The sequence below is a fragment of the Manis pentadactyla genome, chromosome 13 (genome assembly GCF_030020395.1).
Source record: "Manis pentadactyla isolate mManPen7 chromosome 13, mManPen7.hap1, whole genome shotgun sequence".
NCBI lineage: Eukaryota > Metazoa > Chordata > Mammalia > Pholidota > Manidae > Manis > Manis pentadactyla.
In genome coordinates this window covers 55,493,657-55,503,174 of record NC_080031.1, presented here as the reverse complement: position 1 = coordinate 55,503,174, position 9,518 = coordinate 55,493,657, and the positions used below count along the sequence as shown (strand labels likewise).

The following is a 9,518-nucleotide window of genomic DNA, read 5'->3' as shown; positions in this document are numbered from 1 at the left end:
TGTGTGTCACTCCTTTCCTTTCAATACTTAGTTTTGAAGATATTCATTATAAGCACTATTTTTTTCAAAACTGGTCTTCACATTACATAAAATATATTTATTTTGACCTTATAATTGTATTTCTTGTCATTAAATATTCTGCATTTACTGTAATTCCATTCTGTTAATATAAAATAAATTTGGTCCCACTCCCTGATTTTTAACATTTTAGTTACAGTTTTACTATGTTCAGTAAGACTGCAATGAACATACTTTGGATAAATCTTTGGTTATATCTGGTACTCAAATTATATGTATAATTTAAATATTTATATTTAATTTAAATACAGAAACTTAAAATACATATTAATATGTTTATTTTTAACTTAGTTATCAATGAGGTTGGACATTTTTAGGTGCATACTAGGGTCTGTTTGATTGATCTATTTCCTGACACACCTGGTGGGTGGTAGGTCCTGTAGGAGAGCATCTGTAATGGACTCAGCATATCTTCCTAAACAGGCAAAACTCCAGATGGCCCTAGAACTCATGAGGGAAGAGATGGAGGAGGTCTTGTCTCAGGAGACCAATGTGGGGAAGAAAACTGTCATTAGGAAGGTAGGGGAATATTGGCATGTTAGGTGGTTGGCCTATCTGAAAGATCCAATTTCCGGTCATTAAATCACTCTTCAATCATCTTTCTTGCCTCAAAGCTTTTGTTCTACTTATATAGATGCTCCCGTAGAACATCTCAGTGTTGTCTGGTGCCTTCAAATTTCATTGTGTATCTGTGTTCTTTTAATGTCTACTAACACTACCCCAATCCAGATTATAAAATAACAGCCTCCTTGGTCTTACTGTAACTCACTGTTGCATTCTTAGCACCTAGAGCAGGGTTTCATACTGTCAGTACTGGTCTAAAATTTGTGAATGAAATAATAAACATTTCACAGCATTGATGTGTATAATGGACAGCTGAAAGTGATCACCCCACATATAAGAGGATAATCTAACTTTCAGCCTTTTTTCAGACATCCATATATGCTATTGTTACCTATTTTTTCTCTTTTCTCTACCTCATCAGCTCTTTTTCCTCCTATTTGCACACAAACACACACACACACACACACACACACACACACACATGGTTCCCAACCTAGGGCAATTTTCCCCTCCAAAGGATATTTTGCAATATCTATAGATATTTTTATTGTCACACCTGGGGTTGTGCAGGTGTATTACAGGCATCTCATGGTACCTGGAAAGCCAGGAAACACTGTACAATGCACAGGATGGCCCCCTGTTCCCCCCAAAAAGAAGAACACACACACAAAAGAAAACTTACAAGAAGAACCATCTGGTCAAATGCCAATAGGTTTAAGAATGAGAAATGATATATAGAAACTATATGTATAGTTCTACATATTTACATAATGTACATTACATATAAGATTTATTTTATAGAGTATTTCTACTCTTTGTCCTTTTCCTAATAACTCTTCTTCTCGGATAGTTTAATGTATTTTCCTAATTCTTTTCTTCCTCTTTTCTTGAAAATTTTGTCTTCCACTCTATCCTCAGACATTTCCGTAAGATCATTTTTGCTATATTTTTCTTCTGTGGTAAGTCTTATGATCTTTTCCCTTAGCTATGTGTATTGTATGTAAAGTTAAATATTTATTGATAATATTTGTCTTCTTAAGCTAATAATTCAGGTCAATTATTTTCAGTCATGACCTGATCACAGATTTTCAGAATTAGGAACTTCATATCCAAGATTTTGGCTCCTGTATTTTTTTACCCCCTCCACTGATGATTCTACATAGAGATGATTCCATTATCCCTGTTCCAAGTCAAGGATACTTGCATGATCTCTGCCATTGAGGATGTACCATCGAGAATGGAACAAAACATGGCTTGATGAGATTAACTCTGGATTCTAGGAAAACCATTATTTCTATATCCATAGACATAACTGTGTTACTCAAAAGGGAGATGTCAGAGAAAGACAAATAACAGCCGCACCCCCTCACTGTGCCAGTTCTCATGCCCAGATATGACTCCATTTTCAAGACTGACTGATCATTAGCCCTGCTCTTGGTGGCCCGACCTGCATGATGGCGAGAAATTAGAGTCATTTTCAGACCAAGACACAGAGTTCAGGGCTTGTGGATTTAAAGGAGGAAGGATTTTAGTAGGCTAGTGGTTTAGAAAGTGGGAGGATGAGATAGATATGGGAAATATGAAGAATATATTGGGTCTTATGTGGGGAGAAATATTATTAATATTTATTGATTTCTAGGAAAAGAGCATGGCTTGCACCCATTAATCAAATTAGCACTTGTCAGTGGGCCAGGAAATCCAAATGTGGAGAAACTGTGTGAGAATAATTTGCCTCCTATATTGAGTGTAAAGCTAGTTATCCACATACAAGTCTCACGAGAATAAAATTTAGCATAGTAATGCTGTCTGAAACTATGCCCCTTAGGTCTACTCAAAAACTGTAGATGTGAGATTTGGGTAGAAATCAAGGTCGATTTTCTGAATGCTTGATTCTCCCTTGGCTCTGCTGGGAACATCAGCCTTCTGGTTTCACGATCACCATATCACTAAGTAACGTTCATGTTTCCTACTCACATTTTTCTTACACACACAAACCCAGGCCTCTCTAATCTCTCTTCATGATTCATTCGTATCCATCCTGTTCTTCTGGTGACTGATGATACATTTTCACTTCTGTTGTGCAGCTATTCTGTTAGTCACTCTGCTTAACAGTTTAATGGATATTTAATTACAATCCCCATACTCTTTTCCCACACACTTTATATTTGGTAATATATAATGTGTAAAATATAATACAAAAGTTCCTTGTCCCCAAGTCCTTGGCAAAATGGAACCCAAATCGAAAGCCCTTCTCAGACTCTAGGTTTGAAACCTCTAACGAAGCTACTTCTCGTACGAGTGGCCTCTGGTTTTGCATGTTGCTAAAAACGCAGACATCTGGGCAGTGAGCACTCTGGACGTTGCCTCCCGGCTTAGCCATCCTGTCCGTGAAGCAGGAGCCAGGCACTGGGCCCCCACTGACGATGACCGGGCGCCCTGTGTCCCTCCTGGAGAAGGTGGAGGTGCAGAGGCAGCGCTTCAGGTTGGAGTATGAGAAGTCCCGCGGCTTCCTGGCCCGGGAGGAGCGGCTGCAGCTGAGGCGGCTGGAGGAGGAGGAACGAGCCACCCTGCATGGACTTCGGGAGGGCAGGGCCCGGCTGGCCCAGCAGGGCAGGGCCCTGAAGGAGTTGGCCGAGGAGCTGGAGGAGAGGTGCCATCGTCCCGCCGCGGCTCTGCTGGAGGTGAGGCTGGCTGCCTGGGGGGAGAGGGGCAGACAGGGGCAGACAGGGGCCTTCAGGGACAATCCAGGCAGGCGTTTATGCCCTGCAGGGAAAGGGTACCCGACAAGGTACAGAGAAAGCATCTCATTCTAAATCCTCGCATAAGAATTAGAAGGAAAACTAGAGAATCACAAAGTAGTTCATGTTAAAAGAATTATAAAAGTTCATAGTAAGTTTCTAAGACAAAAACCTAAATATTTCTTATTTTTCAACTTTAAAATTTCTGACATGTGTGTACTCTCATAACCATCACCCAGATTATGATATCAAACATTCTCACTACACCTACATATTTTAAAAAATTAATTCAGTGATTTAAAGAAAAAGGACAACCTACACTCTGTTGGCTGAAAAACCCTTCTTTAAACCTCAGGATCAGTTGGTCAATGACTACAGCGTTATGCTCAGTGCTGCCCAGTCCTGAAAGTCTTTGGTAAATTTCAGTTAATAGCCAAGCTTGAAATGTTCATGTTGAATTTTGAGGCAGATGCTAATTCACTAGCCCTTATGGCTTGCCTCATCCAGGCACCATGGGTAGGAGTTATGTTGGATCCAAGGAGCTTGCTTACCATCTATTTGGTTTTACAGAAAAGACAAATAACCCAGGAAAGGAAATATTTGTTCTAAATCCTCTGTGAGGGCATTAAATCCCAGGACAACTGGGAAGGCGTCATTGACGGCTGTGTGTCACCGTGATAGAACACACCGTGGTGGGAATTCCCTGGCACGCCTCATCTGTCTCCTCGCTGATGCATGTAGGGGATTCCAAACTGACTCCATTCACATACCCGGAAGGACAGTGACTGGACAGCACTGGTCACGTAGTGAGGGTGGGGGTGGTCATTTAATGAACAAAATTTACAAAATACTTTTCTTTCATTTGTCCCATTTTGTCTTTGTTTTATCTATATATCAGTAAAACTTATAATTATCATCGTCATCATTATTACTACGTCCATTTCCTTGTGAACCAGCTAATGGTCAGACAAGAATTGCCTCTCTACATTTCAGACAGTAAATGTAAACTTCAGCATATTCAGTCACATTCATCCTCTTATTTGACCATATATTGAAGCCCAACTTGTTCAAAACAAGCATTTCTTAGTGACAAATAAATGTGATTTGCAATACAAATCTTAGAATATGTTCTCAAATAATTTATTTTCATCTAATATCCACCTTTCCCTTTCTTCCCCAGGACCAAGAAGCAACATTTTGCTCCCAATGGTCCAAAATATGGCTGCCTTCCCAGAAAAGTAAAGTTAATCATTTCCCTCCTTTTATGCCCTGTCAAAATTTACCTGAGAGTGGCTATTTTTAAAGGGAGAGGGAATATATGATTCAGGTGGTTTATTTAATTATCTACTTTTAGAGAATGTTAAAGATATGAATTACTGACTTTTTCCTTTTATCCACTTCGGTAACCTTCACACCACACAAGTGCATGGCTCTGGTGTGTTGGTTCAGAGGAGTAAGGATTGGGATTCTTTTATGGAGACACTGACAGTAACGATCTACGTCTGTGCCTTTCACTGTTCCTCAAATACGTTCTGCAGATACTTGACATCTGTTTTTACCCTAACTCCATCTACTTTTGACCAGAATACAACATTTCATTAAAAATATCCAAATGTCAGAATTACCAATTCAGAAATTAAACTGATAGATGTCATAGGAATTAACCTAAATGTTGTGTAGTCTGATTCAATTCCAACAGAGACAAACTGATTCTATTATTTTAAGTTCATGAAACCCTTTGATTCATGAGCCTATTTTTTTGGCTCTTACTAAGAGACATTCATCTCGGCCATAGTTTTATCCTGATGGTCAATGATTCCCAGTCCTCCCTAGAGAGATGCTCATGGTTTGTCCCCAGTCTGCCTGAAGCCTTTCAGAGGTCTCACACCTGCTGTGTTTCTATTTCAGTTTCAGGGGGTGAGAGAAGTCCTGAGGAGGTATGTTTACTTTCTGAATCAGAGAATGGGTTGGGAGATGCTGAGGAGGTTGGCAGGTGATCCTACTGACAGCTGTCCATCTGTGCTCTTCTCAGAAGTAAGGATATCCTGCATCTGGATCTGGAGACTGTCCCCATGGAGCTGAAGACAATGTACCACATCCCTGGGATGCCGGAGATGCTGAGGAAGTTCCAAGGTAGGTTGCATCTTAGGCCCTGGGGAACCCCGTGCCTGGGTCTGGCTGTTACCCGGAGTTTGTTATGGCACCAGTCAGGCTGCGGTAATGAAGGAGTCCAAAGCTTCCAGGCTAAAGTCAGCAGAGGTTTATTTTTAAATCATGTTATCAAAACACCACTGGATTGTGGGGGCTTCCTACTACGGGACCTGTGCAGACAGATCCTCCCCTCCGTCCTGTTGCTGACAGCCGTGGAAAAGGGCAAGGTTATGAAAAATCGTGTGCTGGCCCTACCGGCATGCACACTAAAGGGGTATGTGTGGCTTCCCTGAAGGTATCGACAGAAGTGAGTGCCACAGTCAGAATAACTGTCATAACCACTTTCCTCCTATCCCCTTTCCTTTTTATTGAATTACACAATTAAATAATCCATCCAAAAAACACTTGAATATTTTATGCCAGCCACTCTTCTAAGCATTGCAATATATTGCACAATAAGAACAAAAATCTCACAAATCCATAGCTTCAAGTTGCAAATATTTACTTAAGTTATGAAAAATGTACAGAATGCTGGAAAGGGATACAAAATGTTGAAAAGAATGAGAATAAGGTAAGGGTGGCCACAAGTGTTGGAAGCTGGGCACCTAATTTTGAATATGATGAACCAGGATGACCTCACCCCGCAGGGAATATAACTTAGCAAATACCTGATCCAGAATATAGCATTCCAGGCAGCAGAAATAATGAGTGGCAGGCCTGAGATGCATACATGGAAGATGTGTTCCAGGAGCAATGACGGGGTCTCTGTGGCTGCCACGGGATGAGTGAGAGGAGGGTCAGAGAGGCCAAAACAATGCCAAGAGGCTCAGGACCATACAGGCAGGCCACTGTGAGCAGGCGCATCACCTCTGTGTGAGACTGGAAATCAGTGAGAGGTTGTACATGGAGGACTAACGTGATTGGATTTATGTTTGTGAGGTTCACACTGTGTGCTGAATTAGAGGAGTGAGGCGTGATGTGGGAGGAGGAGACGGGAGCCCTTGCATCATTCAGTCAGGTGACTGTGGATTGGACCAGGGTGGTAGTTCTAGACAGAGTCTCGGTCTACGTCAGAGGGAGAGCTGTCCAGATCTGCTGTTGGATTAGACAGGAGCTGTCAGAGAAAGAAGTCATGAGTGCTTCTGTGGTTTAAGTCTCCAGAATCGGCCCAGTAAAGTCTCCATTTACATCGATATTTAATGCTGAAGGTGAGGGGAGCTTGGTTTCGGACATACTGATGTTGTGACAATGTTAAATACCCAGATGTGGACAACAGAGGCAGGTGAATCTACAGATACGGACTTTCAGGAGGAAGGGTCAGGTAGAGATAGGCACTCAGAATCAGTAAGCATGTGAATGGCATTTCAGTACAGCTGTGAGTCAGCCAGCCTGAGTACAAGCTGGGAGCCAGCTGAGAAAGGAGGGCCCAGTCTTGAGACCATCAGTCTCTCCAATGTAGTGATAGAGGGAGAGGGGAACAGCAAAGGAGACCCAGAAGGGGTGGTGAGTTGGAGGGGAAGGAAGGCACATCGACTAGTCTTAGAGAAAGAGAAGCTCAGGCTTCTCAAGAGCATCCCAGTGCTCCGGAGGCCTTGTGAGGTGAGCTCCAACAGCTGGCTGCTCCTCAGTTTGGAAGTCCCCGGGAAGATGCACGCAAGCACTTTGCTGAGGTTCTGTTCCATCACGGTGGTAGAGTTCTGCAGATCAGACCTCCAGGTGGACTCAGCTGGTGTCTCTGCTTAGGGCTCCACAAGATCAGTGGAGGTGTTGGCCAGGCTGCCTTCTCTGAGGCATCTGGGGAATCGTCCACCCGCAGGCTTACTCAGCTTGGTGGCCCTATGCAGTCCCTGGTGGTTATGGCACTTTGATCCCCTTTCCTTGCTGGAGGTCAGTTGGAGGTCACTCACCATCTCCTCAGGTGGCCCACTCCATCTTCAAAGCCAGCATGACACATCAGATCTGAATCCCTGATTTTCCCTTTTGTCCCCAGCCCATAGTCAAAGGCGGTTTTCTGATTTCAAGAGATCATGCGGTTACCTGAGGCCCACCCAGTAAGCTCCCTCTTGTAGTGTGATATACCGTAATCGTGAGCGTCCCACCGAGGTCTGAATGCTGTAGCGCTTGCCTTAGAATTCTGCTGACCACCGTATCATGGCTTTTAAAGTGGTAGATTTCATCTAAATGAAATTTTCCTATGGGTTTTGAGAAAGAAAGAAAATCCCAAGGGAGTTTTAAATTTTCTTGTAAATACAGATCTCCTAAGAGCAACCATGTGCTCTGGATGTAGATGAAAGGCGTCTAAAAGCTTATGCACGTGGTTGTGCTTTTACTGCACAGTGAGGAACCCTGACTTCTGCAGAAGTGAATATATCTGAAAGTGGTGAAGAATACACTCCATGCCCTGCAAGGTGAAGTGCGAATTTTGCTTTCTGCAGGAGTTATTAGAGAAGGACAAACAGCACGACTACTTTCCTCAACATCTTGGCTTCCTAAGTTTCTACCAGTCTTTTCTGCCCTTTCACATGGCCCACAACATTCTCTCCACAGTTGATGTAAAGCTGGACCCATCCACAGCACATCCGAGCCTCCTCCTCACTGCCGACCTGCGCAGTGTACAGGACACAGAGCTCTGGAGGGACGTCCCCAACAATGCAGAGCGATTTGACACATGGCCTTGTGTGCTGGGTTTGCAGGACTTCCCATCGGGGAGGCATTACTGGGAAGTCGTGGTTGGAGAAAGAGCACAGTGGGGTCTAGGCATCTGTCGAGACACAGTGTCAAGGAAGGGGGAGACCACTCCGTCCCCGGAGAACGGGGTGTGGGTCGTGTGGCTCCTGAAAGAGAGTGAGTACATGGCCCTCACCTCCCCATCTGTGCCTCTCCACCCAGAGTGGCCTCGCAGGGTTGGGATTTTCTTGGACTATGAAGCCGGCGAAATCTCCTTTTACAATGTCACCAACGGGTCCTAAATCTACACATTCACCCAACTGCTCTCCAGTCTTCTCTGACTTTACTTCTTCATCTGTGACATAATTCCTCTCACTCTACCACCTGTGACAGAGGTAGAGGCAGGAGATCCGACATTCAATAGTCGTCTTGTTCATGCGGTTAACGTCAGTCCTGAATATTCCTAAAATCCTCTTCCTGAGCACGCTAAGCCTGGCAATGGTGCCAGTGGTGGAGTGGAGCCTCCGGGGACGCCTCCACTCAGAGCAGCACTTTGATCCTTATTTCTGTGCAACCGTTCCCACTGGGACCAAGCAGAAAATAGAAAATCCTCGCATGTGGAGGGACGTCGTGGAAAATAATGATTTTAGAAATGGAGGAATCTCATCAGCATTTTTCCAGATGGCTCCACACATTTTCTTGAGAGTTCCTTCAAATGAATCAATCCTGGATTAAACAAGGATTTCAGGACATCCATTATCATTTCTTATTCCTTTTAAGATGCTTTCATTCTGAGTCTTTCATATATTATGAAATGGAAATGAAAATTCTTGAGTTGGTCCAGAACAGTCCAATATTGTTCCAGCATCAGATCTGTAATTATTTTTCTCCTCCTTATTTTCCTCTTCCCCTCTCTGTCAGTCTCCCATTCTCTGTCTCTCTTTGTCTCTCTGCATCTGCTTTTGTTTCTCCCTTTCTATCTTGCTCCTGGTTTTTTTTTATACCTTCTATTGTTTAACCTTTCATCTCCTAGATTACTATATTCAGAACCATTTTTTTAAATACTTTATCTCTCTATGATATGTCAAATTACTTGTTAAGCTTCTTTATTCTGGGATCAATTTTTAAGGCTTACGAAATTCATTCTGTGAATCTAATATCACTGATTCTCACATCATACCACTCTGAGATGAAACTTTTCCTTTATCTTTGGAGACATATTTCAGAGTAGAAATTTCTCAGTATTCTGATTCAACCAGTTCTCTGAACTAACCATCACTAGTTGTGAGACCTCAAACAAATAAGCCTTCTCTCTTTCAG

General features: G+C 42.8%; 1 pseudogene; it reads left to right on the top strand.

The window, feature by feature from the left end:
• The first annotated feature begins 501 nt into the window (after nt 1–501).
• On the top strand, nt 502–8,665 carry LOC118931266 (E3 ubiquitin-protein ligase TRIM58-like; annotated as a pseudogene).
• The last annotated feature ends 853 nt before the right edge of the window (nt 8,666–9,518 follow it).